The sequence below is a fragment of the Magnolia sinica genome, chromosome 16 (assembly GCF_029962835.1).
Source record: "Magnolia sinica isolate HGM2019 chromosome 16, MsV1, whole genome shotgun sequence".
Lineage (NCBI taxonomy): Eukaryota > Viridiplantae > Streptophyta > Magnoliopsida > Magnoliales > Magnoliaceae > Magnolia > Magnolia sinica.
Genome location: NC_080588.1, coordinates 54,052,977 through 54,074,284, shown reverse-complemented (window position 1 = coordinate 54,074,284; position 21,308 = coordinate 54,052,977). Strand labels below are relative to the sequence as shown.

At 39.6% G+C, this 21,308-nt stretch overlaps 2 protein-coding genes across 3 annotated transcripts in view; both read left to right on the top strand.

Moving 5' to 3' along the window:
- LOC131229009 (uncharacterized) overlaps positions 1 to 21,308 on the top strand; it is a 45,136-nt gene that overhangs the window by 16,423 nt on the left and 7,405 nt on the right. The gene's annotated exons all lie outside the window — the stretch shown is intronic.
- The window catches only part of LOC131229008 (cytochrome P450 81Q32-like), a 31,532-nt gene that overhangs the window by 7,353 nt on the left and 2,871 nt on the right, over positions 1 to 21,308 (top strand). The window lies entirely within an intron of this gene.

Here is a 21,308-nt window from a genome sequence, read left to right as displayed (position 1 = left end):
CAGACACACTCTCAATCTTAAGATTCTCAGCAGCCTGAGTATGGGCACCGGTATGGCTATTTGACAGGCACTAGTGGATATCCTTACACGGGGTCAGAGTCGTTGCCTAGTCAGGATCAGTCATCCTCTGGTTTCATTGATCTAGTATTTCCTTCTAGCACTGGATATTATGGATATGCAGAACAACACCTACACCTATTGGACAACCTCAAACTGATGATGACGATGATGATGATGCGAAGGTCAAGCAACCATAAAAAAAAACAAATTTTCATTTTGGTGGTGACTTGTAATTGTGAGTATATATTTGTATTAAGGTAAGCATTTGTAGTAGACAACTCACAGTAGTATTATTGCAAGAAGCCAAGCACACACTTGACACTGCCAAACTTATATTTAAAATAGCTCCTTTGACAACCAATCAAGTAATTCTTAATCAAGTTGCAGGGGAGTATATCAAACACTACTAATTTTTATTTTTTTTTAATATTCTTGACTTGAGGATGACAAGTCATAGACAGGACTCACAGTCACGTTTATAGGTATGTTCGAGAAATTTCTCAAAAATAATTGCAAACACCCAATGAAAAATATTTTCATATTACATTCATTCTAATATATCTATCATTGATAGTAGATAGTTAGAAAATTAAATATATAAATTTTGTAGTCAAATTCAAGCTATTTGGTTTATAAATTCATCAGACAGTCCAATACAACTTCTCACCAAAGAGTGGACCGTTACGCCATCATAAACATGTTCTAATTTATAAATGAATGCATATTTGGAATGCTTAAAATATTCTGGATTTAATCCAATTTTTTTTGGCAAAATTTTTTTTTGCCATCACGGGCCGTAACGCCCCCATATCCGTATTGGTTTCGGAGGGCACCGTTACGCCAACCGATACCGATAAGGGATACCTTGATCCATGATGTGGGCATGCAGTCATGTAGAGAGTGCCTCTACGAATCAGCATAGGAATGCTACGAATGCATGTAGTGCAAGCTCAATGTCTATGTATCTATATATGTAATCAACAGATACATCTCTCTCTGAGAGGAAACAATGGATTCATGATATCAATGTTTAGCATATTCACATATTCAATATGTATCAGAAATCTTTCAGAACAAATATCATATAACAAGGATCATGAATACAATAACTCCATCAGCTATAACAATCATATCAATCATAACAGTCACAACAATCACATCATCTATCTTAATTGTATATGTATGAGACCCGTTGGGATTTACTCACCTATTAAGATGATTTAATAGTTTATAAATTCAATTAAGTTATTATATCAAGTGGGATCCACCTTTGATCAAACCAAGATGACTCATCATTACTCTTTTAAATTAAATTTAGGATTTAACATCTCAAGTGTTTAGACAAATTTAGCCACCTTCGATCAATCGAACTTGCCCGTCGGTTGATCGAAACAAATCGAATTTATTCAATTTAATTGTTAGACAGATTTGGTCATTCTCGATTGGTACCCTTGATTGATCGAGACCGCTTGAGGAAAAATCTTAAGGTTTATTTCTACTAACTTAGTTTTAGTGTATTTTGATGGTTTTTCTCATTGTCAAATTTGGAATAACCAAGGGATTGCCTGGATCCAAAATATTTGAAAATTTGTAATTGTTGGTTAAAACGGTCCTCAATCACTGTGGGAAATCCCTCATTAGATTGGGAATCGATCCTCTGACTTATCCCTCCAGCAAAAGTACTTCTTCCAACTAAGGTAAGTGCTTCAATTTGTTAGTAATCACAAAATTAAATTATTAATTTGGGTTAGTCTGATTTTCATATTTCTTAAAAATTAAGGCCATTACAATACGCCCTTTTTCTAAGATCATTTTAAGGCATGAGCCCGAAAATGAGTTAGATCTAATGCTCAAGTGGACCACACCACAGATGAATCTTGCATTTAATGCACGCAAGCTTACTATTTTGTGTGGTCCACTTGACCATTAGATCTTCCTCATTTTTGGGCTCATATCTAAAAGTGATATGAGAAAAGTGATGGACGGCATGGATAAACAAATACATCATGGTTGGCCCTCACACAAATGTGGCTATTCGTGGCTAGAGACAGGCAGAGTAGTATGCAACCTGCATCCTCCCAAGCAGGAGTGGTTTGGTTGAATAATTCTGACCTCCAATTATTTGAACACTCATGGGTCAAAATGGACCCTTGGGTATTTTCATTTTTAACCTTCAACATATATCCACCATCCCTAAGAGGAAATCAAATAAGCGTATATTCATAACACATCTAACTCAGAGCCATAATTAGGATAGTTTAGCTCATTTTCTTTTCCACGTAGTTTTACAGTGATACTCAATAGTGCATGAGTATCATCCACCATACTCTAACAAAGTCTTTGTTCTTCACTGGTGTAAGATGAGGAGTGTTATAGGGTCAAGATGAAATAGTTGCACCGTAATCAAAACCATCCAAAATGCTCACCTAGTTTTGAATGGAGAATAAGCAAAAGTTTACACTAAAAAAAAAAAAAGTTGATACTAACCATTTTATTTTGCCTTTATAATTTGGACAATTCATTATTTTAGTTTTAACCATCCATTTGTTAGCCATCAAGAACTTAATTTATTTTTTGTCAAGTGCAGTGTGTCTACACATGCCAGAATTAATATAATGGCTCGATTCAAACCGATCAACTTTGACCCTAAACCTTGAAATAGGCAGATACATCTAACTTGAAAATATATGACTGGAATCTAAGGAGATAAGTCGCTCACCGAGCCAGTCGCAGAATATTTGTAATATTGATCAGACAATAGTCAGAGAGTGGGGTTCTTTCTCTAAAAATGGATTGCGCCTTACCTTTTACATGAAAAGACTTTTTGATATACCAGTGCAATCAAACAAATGAAAATATTTACAATCAGCTAGGAAAGAACGATTGCAAGAATGTTTCTTTTGAAAGAACTACTTGTATTGGAAAATGATCAAGTCCAGCGTATGAGCATAAACTTGGATTACGATTAAGAGATTATCGCTACTGGATTATCACTACTCCTAAGATAGACTGACCTAAGATAAATTGATAGATTTGATTTATTTGTTGTGTTTGGTTGTGTGTGTGTCTTGCTCCACTAATCTTCTTTCTATTTATAGATTTCTTCTGCAGCTATTTTTCAAACATTTCTCTTCTTTATTAGCCGATTATGGTAACTGAAGTGTCGTCATCTAGATCATTCTCTTGTTACACTTCTCCTTTTAATCATTCCTCCTCTTAGCCAATCTCTATTCCTCTGAGTCATGGCTTGCTCTTCAACGACGTTCTGCTTCTAGATGTCTCGGCTGCAATTGGTCGCATTTCACTTCTGTTGCAGTTTACTTTTAGATTCACAATCGCAATCGACTTTCGGATGTCCCAACCGTACTTCAAGTCTCTCGGCTGCACTAATTGATGGGATTTTTTAGGAACAGTTAGATATAGGGTACAACATTGCCTCCCACGTCACCTCGCCTTTAGTAAAAGGTGAATGCAACATTGATTAGTCGTTCGACACAATAAATGTGACTATTCATATGGGCAAAAAACATTAATTTTGGCTACCTTTGTCGAACTTGACCATTTTGATCGAAAAACATCAAAGTTAGTCATCTTAGTCAAACTCGATTGTCTTGCGACAGAGTAATCCTCAACAGGGTCATGCAACAGAGTCCATTTCTCATTTATTCCTATCTAGTCAGATTGTAGTGGCTACTTGGGCATACTTCGGTCAAATGTTTGGAGTCCACATTTTGCAATCGATGTCGGTGGAGGCTAGGATCCCGCAGTGGTGGTCTGCTACTGCGTCAGGTTCATCGAGATATGTGGTTCATACAGTTGCCCCATGTATTATCTTATGGTGCATTTGGAAATGCAGGAATGCTTCTATCTTTGACGGCACCCCCGGTCGATTGCCACAGTGATTGCTAGAGTCAAATGGTGGCTAACCACTATTAATGGTGGTAATGGAGAGGATTATTCTGCGACCTCCCATCGCATCCCAAGTCAAGCCGCTCGATCTGTGGCTTATGCGTCTGATAGCCAAAGGAGGAGATCACCTGATTTCTTAGTAGTGAGATGGCTGAGACCGCAGGGTGGTTGGGTGAAAATCAATGTCGACGGTTCGTCGCTTGGCAACCCATGGAACTCAGGTGAGGGTGGCGTCTGCAGAGATGAGAAGGGGGAGTTTCGTTTCACTTTCTCTACAGCTATGGACTGGGCTCGAATGTGCACGCGGAACTGAGAGCTATTCTGGATGGCTTGGACATGTGTATAGGCAGAGGCTTCCAAAATGTGATTGTGGAATTAGACTCAAAACTGGTGATCAATTTCCGTACTAGTTCCGCGACCCCCGAGTGGAAATGGGGGTATTGGATCCAGAGGATCAATTGCATTAGGTGGCTTAGTAATTTCTATTTCTTACACATATATAGGGAAGGAACACGGTGGCAGACCAGATGATGCGAATAGGTAGTACTGAGCAAGGTAGCAGATTGTTTCTTCAGCAAACTACCCTCCCGGTCAAGGTTAGAGGTCTTTTATTTTCAAATAAAGTGGGTCTTGGATCTATTCAGGAAAGAACTAGAGCCGAGAGGGACCGTGGCTAAGTTTTCCTGGTTTTGTGTGTCTCTTGTGGAGTGGGCTACTGGGGTCTTTTTTCTAGCCTGTATAGTGCTTTCATAATTTTCCTGGTTTTATGATAGGCATCCCCCACGTTCTTTTTATCCTGGGGGACCCCCAAATGTAATTGGCCATTTTGTTTAATGAAAAGCCACTTATATTATTATTATTTAAAAAAAAAAAAAAAAAAAACTCGATTGTTTTGATAAAAAATTATCAAATTTAGCCATATTAGTCGAATTCAACCATTAGGATTGCAAAACATCAAATTCGGCTATCTTCGTGCAGCTATCTTGGTCGAAAAATAATTAATTTGCCATGACAATGGTGTAACATCCTGAATTTTCACGGCCAAAGTTTATATTCATGCCCAAGAAAACCGGGTGTTAATAATGTAAAGATTTGGATGTCTTAAAGTCTCACATTGATTTTCTTTTCAGGTAGATCATATTCAGTTACATTCATAAAGGAAATCATTCATGAGAGTAAAATCAACCGTATTTATCATTCCATAATAAGAGAATTAAACAAATTTGCCAAATGCCCTCTCAATGGGAGCTTATTACATTATCAAAGTATGTAGCGGAAATAAATAAAACTAAATCATACAACTATTTTCCTATTCATTCAGCGTAATCCTCCATAGGAAGATGGTCCTCTAAGTCTTCTACCTGTACGTCACAAGCATCATTTATACGGTTGGAGAGGGTCAATGCCCCACTCATAGTGATGGTTATCTTTTAAGATTAGTGATAATTCAAAAGGTTCATAAAGTAATGTAAGGGTTCTAATACGTCTCGTACTCCACTACTACGAGAGGTATCAACATGCGTAACCAATATATATATATATATATATATATATATATATATATATATATATATATATATATGCATGCCTAGTAAAGTGTGTGCGGCTCATCATATATAGTGATCATCACAATGTAGAATATAATTCATAGTAAAACCCGAATCGCCCCACATCCCATAACTACGGAGATTCACCGGCGTGTCCAACATTAACGTGGATTTATGCGAACATCTCAAGGCAACGTAATAATGATGTTGGGAGATTTACGTAACACAATATATTCATGGCATGATTATTTATGACATCCAATCCCGAAAAGTGATGTAACACGCATGGTGATTTACTTACATCGATTGTGCACCACGCCAACCAACCTACAGAATTACATACCGACCAAGAGGGCCACTAACCGTAACGCATTACGTCGACGATGAATATTTGAATCACTAGTTGTGGTACCTCTAACACATCACTTGCATTAATAGAGAGATAATTCAAATTATAGGAGTTTTGGAATTCCAAGGCACATGCCTAAGCCATAAAGTTAAATAGCACACGACTAATAAAATAAGAAGGAGAGTAGCAATGACTAACTCAAAAGAGAGGAGAGTGGCAATGGTCAACTCAACAAAGAGGAGAGTAGCAATGGCTAACTCAATAAAGGATTAACAATGGCCAACGCAATAAAGAGAAGAGCAGAAGGGGCTAACTTCTCAAAATTAGTGAAGGTAAAGGCAAGGCTTGTATCCATCGCCCCAGAAAAATAATGAAGATCACTCATAATTAACATTATACCATAATTCCCAAGGATAAATAATTGTTAGTAGTAAATTAACAACTGCAGGAAGAAAATCATAATATCACGAAAGCATGTAAAAGGCAAGACAATTCATATCAACTTAAATTAGTGCAAGCTTAAAGGAATCCCTTACCTTTAGTGTTGTACCTTCTTTGAATGTAGGTATGCGTTGAAGGATTAAATCCTTAACCTAATATTTAACAATTTGTGGATGGTTAGATTCGATTTAAAGTAGTTGGCTTTCTTGACTTAATTCTATATCAAGATATTGGGAGAGGAGGGGAACGGTTGGGCGTGGGTATACTTAATGTCTCAACTCACTACTCAGCAAGTTGTTTGGCTTGAGCAGTCGGCTTTTCCTTCTACTACGACTCTCTCTCTCTCTCTCTCTCTCTCTCTCTCTCTCTATTTCTCTTTCCTTCTTTCTATCCCCTGTTCACACCCCAAGTATAAGGTTTTAATGTAGTAATAATCTCAGTAAGACCGAGGCTAAATCCATAGAGACTGAACCTTGTATGTATTCTGAAAGTAACCAGAACTAGAACTAGAATAAGATAAAATCTATATCAGGTGAATATGATGGAATAATGGTGAAATATTAATCTAAAACTTGTGAAATTTAAAGGTAGGAAACTAGGGTGCCAAGGATCTACTTGTAGAGATCAAGGAGATCTATGATTGATTCATGAATTCAACTGGACGTAAAGTCCCATCTTCATCTAGTTGGAAGATATAACCATGTAAATCAAATCTGAACTTCTTTTGATCTAGTTTTTAAAGATAAGAAGGATGTAAATTAGAATGGATTCCATCACAAAACCATGCCCATGAGATAAAGTAAACAACAGAATTAAACCAATCCACAGCCAATCTGAGAGATGTATGAATGTTAGGAAGGATTCCATCATCCAACTATGACCAAGGGGCGATGGTGAATAACAGGGCTTCCTAACTACATAATCATATTAATGACAAGGAAATACTCAAAGCCATCACGGATCTATTGTAATTTAAGTCACAACAAACCATTAAAAACTAAAGGCATTCCTTATAACTGGAATCAACATCTGTTCAGTCATGAATCCAAGCCATAAAAATCACTCATCACGCCACAAGCTTCTCCTCTTAGCCCTAGCTAAGAGGTTTAGCCTAATATGATTAGGCTAAAAGACTCCCTAAAGTAAAGAAATAAACAAAGAAAAATAGGAAAGGAATAAGAAAACTCTTGATTTGATTCCTCCACGGCTGCCCTGTCCAAAGATATCCCTTAAGTTCTCTCTTTTCTTTCCTTTTATAGCATGCTAAGGGTGGTGGAGAGGTCGGTTCTATGCGTAAAGGCTTATGCAGCCAGCGAAAACCGTACAACGTTTGTGCAGGTCCAGATCGGACGGTGATTGTTGTCCACTAGATCACTTCCGATCCAATCTGTCAGCATGGTACAGACGAAATCCCCTTCCCTATCGTCTGGATGGTTCGGATCATGTAACCGGTCACAGGTGGTGGGCCACAACGTCCTGGAACATCCGAAACTCATGGACGCATGCTCCCTACGCACGACAGCTGCGCTGATGCGTGGTGGGGCCCATGAACAATGTCAACCGCGAGATCCTACCCGTCCATTGAATTCCTATCGGAATTTCAATTGGGGAGGGTTGTTTTTGCTCGGGTTTAGTGTGGCCCATTGAATCAAATCTTTCCACCGTCTATCCTGCATTTGATCGCTCTCTTCTTGTGTATGCGTACATTGATGTAGATGGTCACCATGGATATGGTTGATGCCCCCCCTTGGATGTATTGGACGGCTTAAATTATCGAATCAGATGATGCTGGTGGGCTGGAGACCATTTCAACGGACGTCTGCAAGTCCTGTCTGCGAAACAGAGGCGGCAATGAAAATTTTAAATTTGTAGTTGGTCAATAACCTATTGACCGACTTCACTGGCTCGGTGCACAGCGGTTGTGCACCGACTGTGCACTACACCCATGAATGTGGGGTCCACCTTAATGTAAATGAGAAATCCAAGATATCCATCAATTCTTTCAGCTAATTTAAGGGGTCGAGCCCAAGTTTGAAGCATATCCAGAGATCAAGTGGGCCCGAAATCAATGGTTTATGGGCTGATCTATCCATCGGGCCACTTCCACAGGGATCTAAGGGTTGCAATTCGACATGTACGGTTAATTTATGGCCCTCGGGTCAGATATAAAGTTTCGAGACGAACGGATGGTGAGAATCTTGTGATCTTGCATTTAAGATGACTTACAGGCCTTTTTAGTGTGAGATACGTGATTTTCTCGAATCTCGGCCGTTTAAATTCTTTGATCTCGGTCCCCTGGAGTTTGTCCCTTTCCTTGGTGATTCTTGAGCATTAAATTCATGGTTTTACCATCCTTTTCAGTCCTACACTCCTAAATTCACCTTGCAGCATAAACACGATTAAAACAGGGCGTTAAACGGTATCATATTCATAAAATTAGATAATAATTGGGGTCTAAATTGTAATATTTGACCCTTAACACTCCTTTTTTGTGGTGTACTGTTCCCGGCCACAGGCTTTATATGTTTTCTTTGGAGGCCTAAAATCTTCTTACGTAAGTCGGTTTGTTCGACCGACTTGTGCAATAACACCTTACGTAAAAGTTTGTCCGTCTCTCTGTCGTCATCGAATTCGTTTAATCCTCTTGGTGTTTTATTTCTGAAGGATATACCTACCTTGCCTTGGTGGTCATTAGATCAATGTTTTGATCACTAAGATTGTGTTGGGGCAGTGTCCTATCGTCCCATGCCCGGTCGAGGAAGACGGGCCCTATTTTAATGGCGGATTTAATTCCAGCCGCTGTCTGCCCGATCGGTGCCTTTAAACGGTGCGGATTAGCTGTTTTCTACTCCCCGGGCCATGGAGTTATTGGTCTGGATGCAATCTGTTAATGCGTTACCGCTAACTCTTCTGTACGCAGAGAGTTTTGTTGCCTGAAGTCTGACGTTTCAGTTGGTTCTTGATTCCTTATCTCTTTCCTTTGTTGGAAGGATCCAGAAAGCTCGCCTTATGAGGTCCAGCGTGCATGGAAATTCCCTGCTTCCGCAAGATCAGGTGTACGAAGTGCTTTGTTAGGGATGGAAGAAGGGACGGTGTGGATCTTGGGTTTTTACTGGAATAGGGATGACGGTTTTTTAGGACTTCCTATCAAAAATTGGGGGTTGATCTGGTGGACGACTCTGATCCACCCATCTTGGCCCGTTGGTGGTCCCGTGTTGGACGAACGGACGTTATTTAAAACGGTCAGTATGCGAGAGAGTGGAAGGAGGATATATATCCTCTTCGTTTTTGGAAACAGTCGAGTCAGACCAAGTTTGACCGGACTCTTAGTCCCGATGCATTGCTGCTGCATAGGGTTATTATATGTGCGAGTCAGTGTGGGGTCCGTTACGATGTTTGTGATGGATCTATTCTGTTGGTTCGATCCTTTGGGATAAGTGGGGCCTAGCCACTGGTTTAATTTGTCGTGGTTTATGTGTTTGGGATTTCCAATAGTGACTTCCTATTGATAGATTTCCCTGTACTTGTTTTAGGATGGTTTTGGCAGTATTCGTATTTCTTGATTTTTGGTTGGTTAGACTGATTCATAAAGGGGAAGGTGTCTTATTAAACCTAAGTCTATGTTCATAGTAGGTTAGGTTCTTATGTATATATCCTAGTGTTAAAAATAAAAAATAAAAAATCATGGGATGTTACAAATGGAGATTGTCGATCAATCCATTTCGGATAAGGCTTATGCTATACCGGGGTAATAGTATGGCCAAGAACTTGGCCTGCTACTTCTTAGATTTATTGCATGAGTGGGTCATGCTCCACATGGTGTGGTTTAGCCACTGGTAGAGGTTCCAGACCTACCTGGTTTTGTCTTGCATGATATGGTGGATTCTAAAGGAAAGGCTACCCCCCCCCCCCCAGCTATATCCTAGTTTCCTTATGTAGAAACAACATTTCTAATGTCACGCCCCGAACTCGGAAACCGGGCTCACAAAATTCCCGATCGCCGAATCCGGCACCGACAGCCTCTATAGAACCCCATTCTTGGCTCCCGGCACCCATTCACCTGGTTCCGATCTTGGGATACTACAAGGAGGATTTATAATTATCAGTCTGATTCATAATGAGCATAACCAAAAGCATAACCCACGAACAATAACCACAAGAACACCACCACAAAATTCACTATGATCAAAAACTTTTGAATACAATGCATCTGAAAGGGAAAATACAATGTAACGAAAGAAACAAAACTCCAGAAGCTCGGCTGCACACTCCAACTACGGCGAGACTATGGCTGCGACTACATCCTGGCATCACCTGCACGCATCAATCGGGTATAAGCTTATAGAAAGCTTAGAGGGTGGTGTAAGTATATGCGCAATATAAGCGTGCTCAAAATGCAAGGTCAGAGTAATGTGGAATCATGGTGATGAGCACATGAATGCAATCAGCCGTACCAAGGCTATGCGGTGCAAGATATGAATGCTATCGGCCATAACACAGCTATGCGATGCGAGATGCAACTCAAGCATGCCAAACCTCATCATATATCAGTACAGTTCTCATTCTGGATAATCATCGGGGTTCAATACACTCCAAATGGCACTGTCTCTCTCCTAGCCGCACAGTCCAAGTGAGCGTAAGAAACTTCACTATCCACCTGACCAATAGTCTGTCAATACTTATCCGGCACGTCGATAGCGGACCCATTTGCGAGCTGGTCAAACTCAGCTTAGTATTGCCCCCTACCCTCGGGCAAGTAAGGCCACACTCCTTTCCAACCAACCACGACACAGTGAGAGACGCTGCCTCTTGGTTTCGGCCCTCATGCGCTCATATATCTACTCGGTCTCGACGTTGGAGTCATCCTCTGGTACCATCGGGTTTAGGGATTTTCACCCAAGGACATCTATGGCGCCCGTATGCTAGAACCAAATATTTTCGGTATCCAACCCAACCACCCACGATGAGTTTGTGGAGGCTATGGCCCTGATGTTGCTAGGGCATACAATAATCATGATCACACAAATGTAAGTGCATGAATCACCCTACCAAACATGCAACAATCCTACGCGTACTGAGCACTCATGTGGGGCGACTCCGCCTATCAAGGAGCCCATAATGATTTGCCTGAAGGCATATGCTATGATCAGTCACTTCTCATATCAGGCATACATATGATGCGTATGATCATGAATCATGGATCTATGCTATACATGTTATGTGGTGATGGGCTCTGATCAAAATGAAGATGGGACTAGACGGCCTATGTACTACAGGTATGAGCCTATTAATGGGCCTCAGGGAGAGTCGTAATGTGGACATTTAACCAACATTATCCTCACAATGTAGACATCAAACCAACATTGTTCCCAAGGGTTGGCCTTCCATGAATCACACATTGCAATGAGCCTTTTGTACAACCTATTGGGCCTCGACCCAAGGACCCAAATACCTCAAATGGGCTACATAGCACAAGCCCTATATCTATATCAAGGTGGGCCTCAATGGGCCTCATAATATGGGCCTTATATAATTCAAGGTGGGCCTTGTATGTCTCAAGGTGGGCCTCAATGGACGGCCCACAAACACACCATCATGGGCCTTATCACATGGCCTTAAAATATTTTTCAAAATGATTGAACGGTTAGGATGAAACACATGCATCATGGCGGAGCCCACTCTAATGGAGGGTGTGGATTACAATACATAAATAAGTGGGTCCCATGTGGGGCCTACCATAATGTTTATTTCCCATCCAACCCATTAATAAGGTCATTTAGACCGGGGCCCACAGTAGTGTTTATTTTCCAAGCAATCTAGGGTCCAACATAATGCTTATTTTCCAACCAACCATTCATAAGGTCATGTGGACCAGGGTAGGGCCCATTGTAATATTTATTTATCATCCAATCTATTCATAAGGTCACGTGGGCCTGGATAGGGCCCATTGTAATATTTATTTTCCGTCCAAAATGGGCCCACTGTAATGTTTATTTTGCATACAACCTGTTGATAGGGTCGTGTGGACCAAGGGTCCACTGGAATGTTTATTTGCACCCAACTCGTTCACAGGGCCACGCGGTCAGGGAGGGGCCCACCATAATGTTTTATTTTTCATCTAACCTGTTGATGAGGTCACGTGGGTAGGGAGCCCAACGTGACGCTCTTTTGGCGTCCAACCTGTTGATAAGGTCACTGGACCTTGGGGTGGACGTGGGGCCCACCGAAATGTGGTTCACAAATCCAGCCCATTCATTGTGTGTCCCACAATTTTAAGGGTCTAAATCAAGTTTCATTCACATCCAAAACTTAGGTAGGCCCCACCAAATGATTTTTATATGTTTTAGGCATGTCTTCACATGATTTTAGATGGTATGGCCCGCCTAAGTTCCATTTACGGCCGATTTTTGGGTTGGACGGCTGGTTCATGGGGACCCACCAAATGCATGGTTTTGATGCCTGAAACGCATCACAGTGGAGCCCGCAGCTGGGGCCGTGAGGCCCTGCTCACCGTCCGCCCGCCCGCCCGCCTTCTGACAGCGGCAGCAGCAGATGCTGCTGCCTCTTATTCCATTTTTTTTTGGAAAAACCAATGGTTTGATGGTTTTTGATAGATGGGGCCCACCACAGACGAATCCATCCCAGCCATTGGTCCTTGTGGCTCGATATAATCCTATCGAGTCCAATATTGGGTGGTTTTTGATATACAGGAGCATCAAGGAGTAAATCGAAGGTAGGATCACTGTTTCTTATGGTATGGCCCGCTTGATTATCAGATTGGTCCCAAATTTTGACTCAACGGCTAAAATGATCTGGGCAACGGGATAGACGGCTTAGATTATATGCATACATCAAGGTGGGGCCTGCATGAGTGGCCCACCATTTCTTTCTCCTTTAGCCAGCTTGTGAGTACTGTCTCATGTTGTTCAGCCAATAGCACGTCCAGCGTCCAGGGACGCTGGACGGCATAGGAATGTGGTGGGTCCCACGTGGATGTGGCCCACCAACACCTGTATACATACAATATATATGTATATGTATCCTATATTATATATATATATATATAATATTATATTATATATCATATATATATTATATGAAATATATCATATAATAAGAAGGGCATTGTTTCCATTTTAACAGTGGATGGTGTGGATCTTCACCATCACAATGGAGAGAGAGAGAGAGAGAGAGAGAGAGAGAGAGAGAGAGAGAGAGAAACTAGAGAGATGGTGATGGAGAGGAGGGACCCCGCCACTATGGGCCCTCCATTGATACAACTCATACATCAAGTGGGTCCCACAACAAGTGGCCCTTAAATTTAAAACAACTGTAGATCACTCACCTTTAGGCCTTTTCCTTACTCCCTTAGGCTCCTAAGCTCCTTGCCTTGCTTTTTGATGGAGGTTGATGGAAGATTGATGGTGTGGATGAGAGATGAGAGGGTGGGCCATACTTGTTATTTGAGAGAGAGCTTGGATATTGGAGCTCTCATGAGATTTGGAAAATTGCTAGAGAATGAGAGGGAGAGATAGAAATAATGGATGAAGGGATGGGTGGAGTGGTGGTTGTAAGAAAGGGTGATGAGAGGTATGACTTAGTTTGAAATTGGTGGGAAAGAGAGATGGTTGTGGTTGAAAATGAGAAAAAGAGGAATGGTGAGGTGGAAAGAGAGTGGACTTTTGAAAAAGAGGGAATGGGTTGTTATACTTGGGGTAAGGGATGCATTTATGGTTGATTGATGGGACTAATTGTAGAGATTCCCTCGAAATCCACAATGCACGGTGTTTCTTTGGAATAAACGCAGATCGACATCTTCTTGCCTGGGTATCGGTTCGGTGTGCGAGTCGCAGCGTTGGAACCACAACGACGACGCGGTCGCCAAGACATAGGTTTCGGATCGAGCCAACGTCAGTGTGCGGGACCTGGCTTAAGATCGCGCGCAAACGTTGGATATGGTGTGAAGGTTGCCGAAATTTGACTGGAAGGACCGCGGAAGCTAACGGAGCGGTACGGACTAAGATACGGGTCTTACATCTAACCTCCCTTTTTGATCGCCTAAATGTAGCAGATGACGGAAGATTCCATACTTCCTGCATTGGAGGAGACATTCCGTTATGGAAGAGCTACCTGTAGTGACAGCTGTGGTGCTAGCGCCATGAGTTGTATTGTTGTCAAGTTTCGAACATAACTATTTTCAACAACTTATTGTTGAGGCACAATAAGATTTCTTTTAGAAAAAATGGCCATCATCTATTGAAAGTTTCAACTTGAACTCGTGGTTGTTTGGCATGAACAAATGACAATTCCACGATGTACTGAATTTCTCTTTGCATATAGAGCATTCTGGCCGATAATATCTCAAGAGGATCAACCCGACATGGTGATGCCCTATCTGGGTTTGGGGAATGAGGTACTGGATTCGGTAGTATATTTACTTGCTTGGAGACCTGATGGACCTGCAACTCTTCCTCCTAGACAGGAGGTTCATTAGCCACAACAGCATTATTAACTGCAAAAGCATTTCCACCACCTCTTCGGCTCATGATTCCACAAAAATTTTACACCAATAAGTATACTTTTAATTAGAGTTTCATCGAGCGTGCTAAAAAAATTGCTCTTTTTACATGGTCGATGCAAAATAAATATTTATGATAGCAAAGTAGTTGTTTGTGTCCCATCGGGTGTTGTGCCAAAAATTGTTAGCACTTGGTTTGTCTTCTATCAAGTGTGATGTGTGCTGTCATGCCAAAATCAATATAGTGCCTCGATTCAAATCGATCAACTTTGACCCTAAATGCCAAAATAGGAAGATACGTCTAAGTTAACAATATATGAACAAAATCTGAGGAGATCTGTCACCTACCTTTTTTTTTTTCCTTTTACAATGCTTCTTCTAAAAGAGCTACTTGTATTAGATAAGGATCAAGTCCAGAGTATAAACATAAACTTGTATTATCACTGAGAGATTACCATTAATGGATTGTCACTACTAAGATAGATTGAGCTAAAATTAATTGATAGATTTGATTTGTTTGTTGGATTTGGTTGTGTGTGTGTGTGTCTTGCTTCGCTAATCTTCCTGCTATTTATAAATTTCTTTTACTGCTATTTTTTAAACGTTTCTCATCTTTATTAGACACTTATGGCAACTGAGGTGTAACCATTTAGATCATTCTCTTATTACATTTTTCTTTTTTACTATTCTTCTTCTCTGTCAAGCTCTCTTCATCTTGGTCATGACTTGCTCTTCGACTGCATTCCACTTCTATACGTCTCAGCCACAATCAGGCACATTCCACTTCTGCCCTGTTCCGCTTTTGGATTTTTGGCTGTAATTGGCTTCCGGATGCATCGTTGTACTCCATATCTCTCGGTGGCACTCATTGAAAATACAACGCATGCTATATCTTTCTTATACTGAGACGTTTTCGTTTCTGATTGGCTTTTCCAAAAAATATCAAAAATAGGTACAGCAGCTTTATCAGTACACTTCTTCGCCACCATGGTGATCTAGGTAGCTCTACAAGAGTGTCAAACGTGAGAAGGGTAAGAGTCACTGTCGTTTTGAAAATGGTGTCGAACTATCCTAGTACTAGCCGAGCATTAGGGCCAAGGCTGCTCCACAAAGCCACGTATTGCATGACGTAGCTGTTTTACACTGCCTTTTGTTTTTGAGTTTATAAATTGGAGTCATGGTTAAGAGATAAAAGACTGTCGAGGCCTCTCCATGGATGGAACGCTAAACAGTTTATTTCCTTTTTAATACTGTCTATTTTAGGCCATCTAGTATAAGGTTCGAAATTTGCATGTGAGGGATTTTTATTTTTATTTTTTATTTTATTTTTATTTATTTTTAATTTTTTTTAATTTTTTATTTTTATGGATGGGGTACTGACAGAAAATGTCAATCCAGACATTCTAAATGGCGGACACCATTGTGGATGGAATGTAAAGTAAAAGCCACATCAGTTGAGAGATCCCAACTAACTGCATGATTAGTCTAGTTTCTTTTAGCGGTTAACAATCATAGGTAGCTGTACATGATGGATGGTGTAGATCACCGATCGAAGTCTCCTTCCAGAGGAACTGACAATCAAAAGTAGGCACCATGAACAGTATAAATCACCGATGAAACAAACGGACTTTCAGTTTTCCTAACCATTGAAGAAGGGTTATAATGAGCTTCTCAAAGTGATTTTAGGAGTGTTCCACAATCAAATGTGGGCCCACATGATGGATGGTCCACATCAATCATCGAACGTTCTCCATAATCAATATGGGCTATTCTGTTTAGTCATTGGCTAGATGTTAAGATCAATGAATCAAAATGAATTTTACGAGGGATGGATAATCAAAAGTAGGCCCTACTTTGAAAAAATCTTGAAACAACAAATATAATAAATTATATCAAAATGATAGATGGTAGGCATGTGACGACTATGGTTTTGGAATTTACTTTCAATTATATAGTGACATGGTTTAAATTTATTCTTAATTTGGAAGATGTGTTTATTTTGTACCGAATAATGCTTTATTACAAATGTTTTTATTCTTTTTGTCTATTCCAAAATTTTTTCTATATCAATACGAAATGACTTTTAGCCTTGAGGTCGGCCTGGTCATGGGCAAACCTGGACAAAGCAGGCAGGCCTGAAGCCTGACTAAGCAGCTCAGCCTCACCATGAGAGGGTTAGGTTACTTGCTGACCCACCTTGATATATATTTTGTGGGGGAACCGCGGAAGCACATAGAGATGAATCAAGCATACTACACCCAATTGCATAACCAAGTCCAAATACAAATAATTCGAATTTTACCTAGAAAAATGCTTTCAAAAAAAGACTACAACAAAAAGTAATAAGTATGCACTATAAAAGTAGAAATTACAAAAGATAAAAAGTTACCGATTCGAACAAGCCTCAAATCTACCTCATAAGCCCAAGTTATGCGTTTGAAACCCTTATGAATGAATTAGGAAGCCCTATAACTCTTCTTCTTCCCAAATCCTTATATATATATATATATATATATATATATATATATATATATATATATATATATATATATATATATATAGTATCACATTCGGAATAGAAAACAAATCCCACAGTTACGCAATTATGTGGGCAAGCTCAATGGGACTTCGATGGCATAGATAAAGCCATCGAAGATTTCGATGTCATTAAACTTACTTCGATGACATCGAGTAGCAACACCAAAACGTTCCAGCAGCTACCATGGATTTTTCAAAAAATTTCAATGGCATCGAACACCTTACAAATTTAAGACATCAACAACAATCTCCATTATGTCTTTGATCTTCATTTTTTTATAGCTCTTTATCGTCATCTCTAATCTTGCTTTGCATAGTAGTTTCACCATCACTTCTCATGCACACTACGTCTTCCATTTACGCCTTCGCCAAACTCAGAAAAGTTGTACAAAACTTAAATTTCTCTGTAGGAGCCACCTTAGTAAGCATGTTGGTAGGATTCACGCTCGTGTGAATTTTCTCTAGAGTCATGCCTCATTCCTCAAGAACCTTTCGGATAAAATGATGAAACACATCAATAGTTTAGTACGCGAGGCATAAACATAATTTTTAGCCAAATTAATTGCACTTTCGCTGTCACAATTGACTGATACAATATCCTGCTGAAGCCTCAACTGATTTATCATCCCCTTCAACCAAACGCTTTCCTTGAATACTTCTGTCACCACCATATTCTCAGCTTTGATCGTGGAAAGAGTTACCACAGACTAAAGCTTTGATATTCAACTGATTGCTCCACCCGCTGGCATAAATGAGTAATCAGAAGTTGAACTTCTATTATCTACACTACCCGCATAGTCAGAATCTACATAACCTACTTGCTTGCCCCCTGATTTCTTAAATGATAAAATATAGTCCTGTGTACCTCGAATGCATTGAAATACCCATTTCACCATCTCCTAGTATTTCTTGCCGGGGTTAAACATGTATCTGCTAACAACACCCACCGCATGTGAAATATCTGATTTTGTATAGACCATGGTATACATTAAGCTGCCAATTATGATCAAATAAGGTACACGAGACATATCCTGCTTTTCTTCATTTAGTTTAGGACACTGTTCAAAAGATAGCTTGAAGTGAGTTACGTGGGGATTGTTGACTGGCTTTGCCTTGTCCATCCTTCATCAATACTTTATAAAGGTATTTCACTTGAGAAAACCATAGCCTGCTTCTCTTTCTGTCTCTATGTATGTCAATGCTGAGAACCCTTTTTGCAGCCCATGGATCTTTCATCTCAAATGTCCCTAACAACTAAGTATTCAGTATGTTGATCTTAGATATGCTATGACTGGCGATAAGCATGTCATCAATATACAATACTAAGATAATGAATTTTTCTTCACTTAGTGTCTTATAATACACACAATGATTATACTCATCCCTAATAAACATCTGACTCACTATGAAAGAATTAAATTTCTTATACCACTGCCTAGGCGACTATTTTAGGCCGTATAACGACATCTTCAACATTTAAACCTAACCTTATTTTTCGCCCCTTGTATTTCATAACATTCTGGTTGATTCATGTAAATATGCTCTTCCAATTCCCTATATAAGAAGGCAATTTTTACATCCAGTTTCTCTAGCTTAAGATTGTATTGGGTAACCAGTGTCAATATAAATATGATAGATACTAGCTTTACTATCGACACGAATATGTCAATAAAGTCAACACATTCTCTCTGAGTATATCCCTTCATTACCAACCTTGCCTTGTACCTATTTTATTTCTTCTTGAAGATCCACTTGCACCCAATCATTTTTCGGCTGATGGGAAGCTCCATTAGTTCCCACGTCTCATTCTTGTACAAGGGGTCCATCTCATCGTTCATCATTGCTTTCTACTTTTCAGCATTTACATCCTCAAGCACATCCTAAAAAGTAAATGGATCACTCTCATCCATAATGAGGGCAAATGCAACATTCGAGTCATCTTTGTATCTCACCGGTAACATGCGATCCCTCAACGGATTTCTTTTCACAGGTCGCTGTTACACTTGCTCTTGTACCTTTGTCTGCGCCTCTGTATCAGCCCGTGTCTCATCTTTGTCTACCTGAATGACCACAATCAACTTTTTCGCTTCTTTGTGCTCATCCTTACGGAATAAGGATCCTTCGTTGAATTTGACGTTATGACTAAGAATAATTTTTCATGTGATCCAGTCATATAGCCATACTCCTCACACCATTACCATAGCCGACAAAGATGTACTCTTTAGCCCTTTGGTCCAATTTATCTCTCTCAACTGATGGTACATGAGAGTAACCATCGCAACCAAATATACACAGTCCCGAGTAGTCTACCTACTGACCACTCCACACTTCTTCTGAAATTTTATATTCGATGGTCATAGAAGGGGATCGATTCACCAAGTAACAAACCGTGTTAACGGCCTCAGTCCACAATTCCTTGCATAATCCAGCATTATTGATCAAGCACCGCGCCCTCTCTAAGAGAGTTTGATTCATCCATTCAACCACAACATTCTGCTCTAGTGTGTGGTGCACTGTGTTGTGCTTCGCGATCCCTTCATCCTCTGTGTTGACTCCATAGAGCCTCTGTTGCTCGATCTCCATACTACTACCCTTTGTGCTGACTACACACAAAGAGGGGGAGGAGATTGAGCAGGCTACTTGTAATAAAGAATTGAAAGAAATTCACTTGGTTCAAGGTAAAATTTAAAATGTTTATAAGCTTTTTTTTTTGGTTGAAATTCAAGCCATAAATCATCCAACAACCTTATTTTCCAAATACTAACATACGCTTGGACTTCATCAAAAATATCTTGTCATGTCCTTTGGATATTCAAAATTTTCTACCTATAATACTAATTGCAGGAGAAAATATGTCTAAAAGGTGTTCACATTAGGTCCATTCATCTATCTCATCAACTAAAGATGCCTTTTATTTTCAAAATTAAACTAATCAAACAAGTCTTTCCATCATCAAATTAAACTTGGATAGTATAAGCGACTAAAACACTAATAGACTTGAGGAGTGGATGGTTAAATCAATAGTTTTAAATCTAATTATTTATCTCTACGGTTGATTTGATGAATGGAGTGTACTAGTGGATATAGAGGTTGAAAAATGAATGGCCTAGAATTAGTGTTGGAGTTGGAAGCTTTGTACACTTCGGTAAAGAATAGGAATTGAGGGATTGATTCATCCTCTTGATTGCATTATTTTAGATAGTTTAGGTATGTTATCATATGGTTCAAAGGGCTAATATGAATCATAGATTCACCAATCATTAATAATGTAAGTCTATGGCAAGGATCATAAGTCAATCAAAGGCGGATTGATCTCTAATTTTATGGGTTTGCTATGAGTTGGTATAGCTTGAGATTTGATAGTTTAGAATGGACTGATAGGGTGTACAAGTAGGTAATCTATTTTTCCTGGTGTTTTTTTTTTTTTTTTTTTCTTCTTTAAATTAGAATGTCCTAATTGAGTAGTTTTGGCATGTAGGTCATGGATCGTGATCAAGTAGGTTTAGTGTGTGATCAACGGTTAGATTTAGGCTAGCTTATGAATAAATGGGTGATCTTGTGAGTGTGATTGTAGGTGTTCACAAACACAAAGTTATAAAGCCATTAATTATATAAATCAATGGTTAACACTAAACATATATATCATGCATATCAATGGTCACAACGTGCATAATTAATAGATGCATGTATGATTGCTAGTGTACACATACGCGTGCACGTAAAAGTTTACAAAACCCTCATGTTTACATGATTGGTTTAGTTTCTTTTAGGAAGGGTTAATAGTCAAAGCGCTGAACATGATGAATGATTTATATCATTGATCAAAGTATCTTTCAAGAGGAATTGATAATCAAATGTGGAGTGAATGTAGTGGATTTGGGGGAGGCGAGGCAGTTCAAGAGATAGTGAAGGAGGTACTGGCATTATGCGGAGCATTACATTTTGG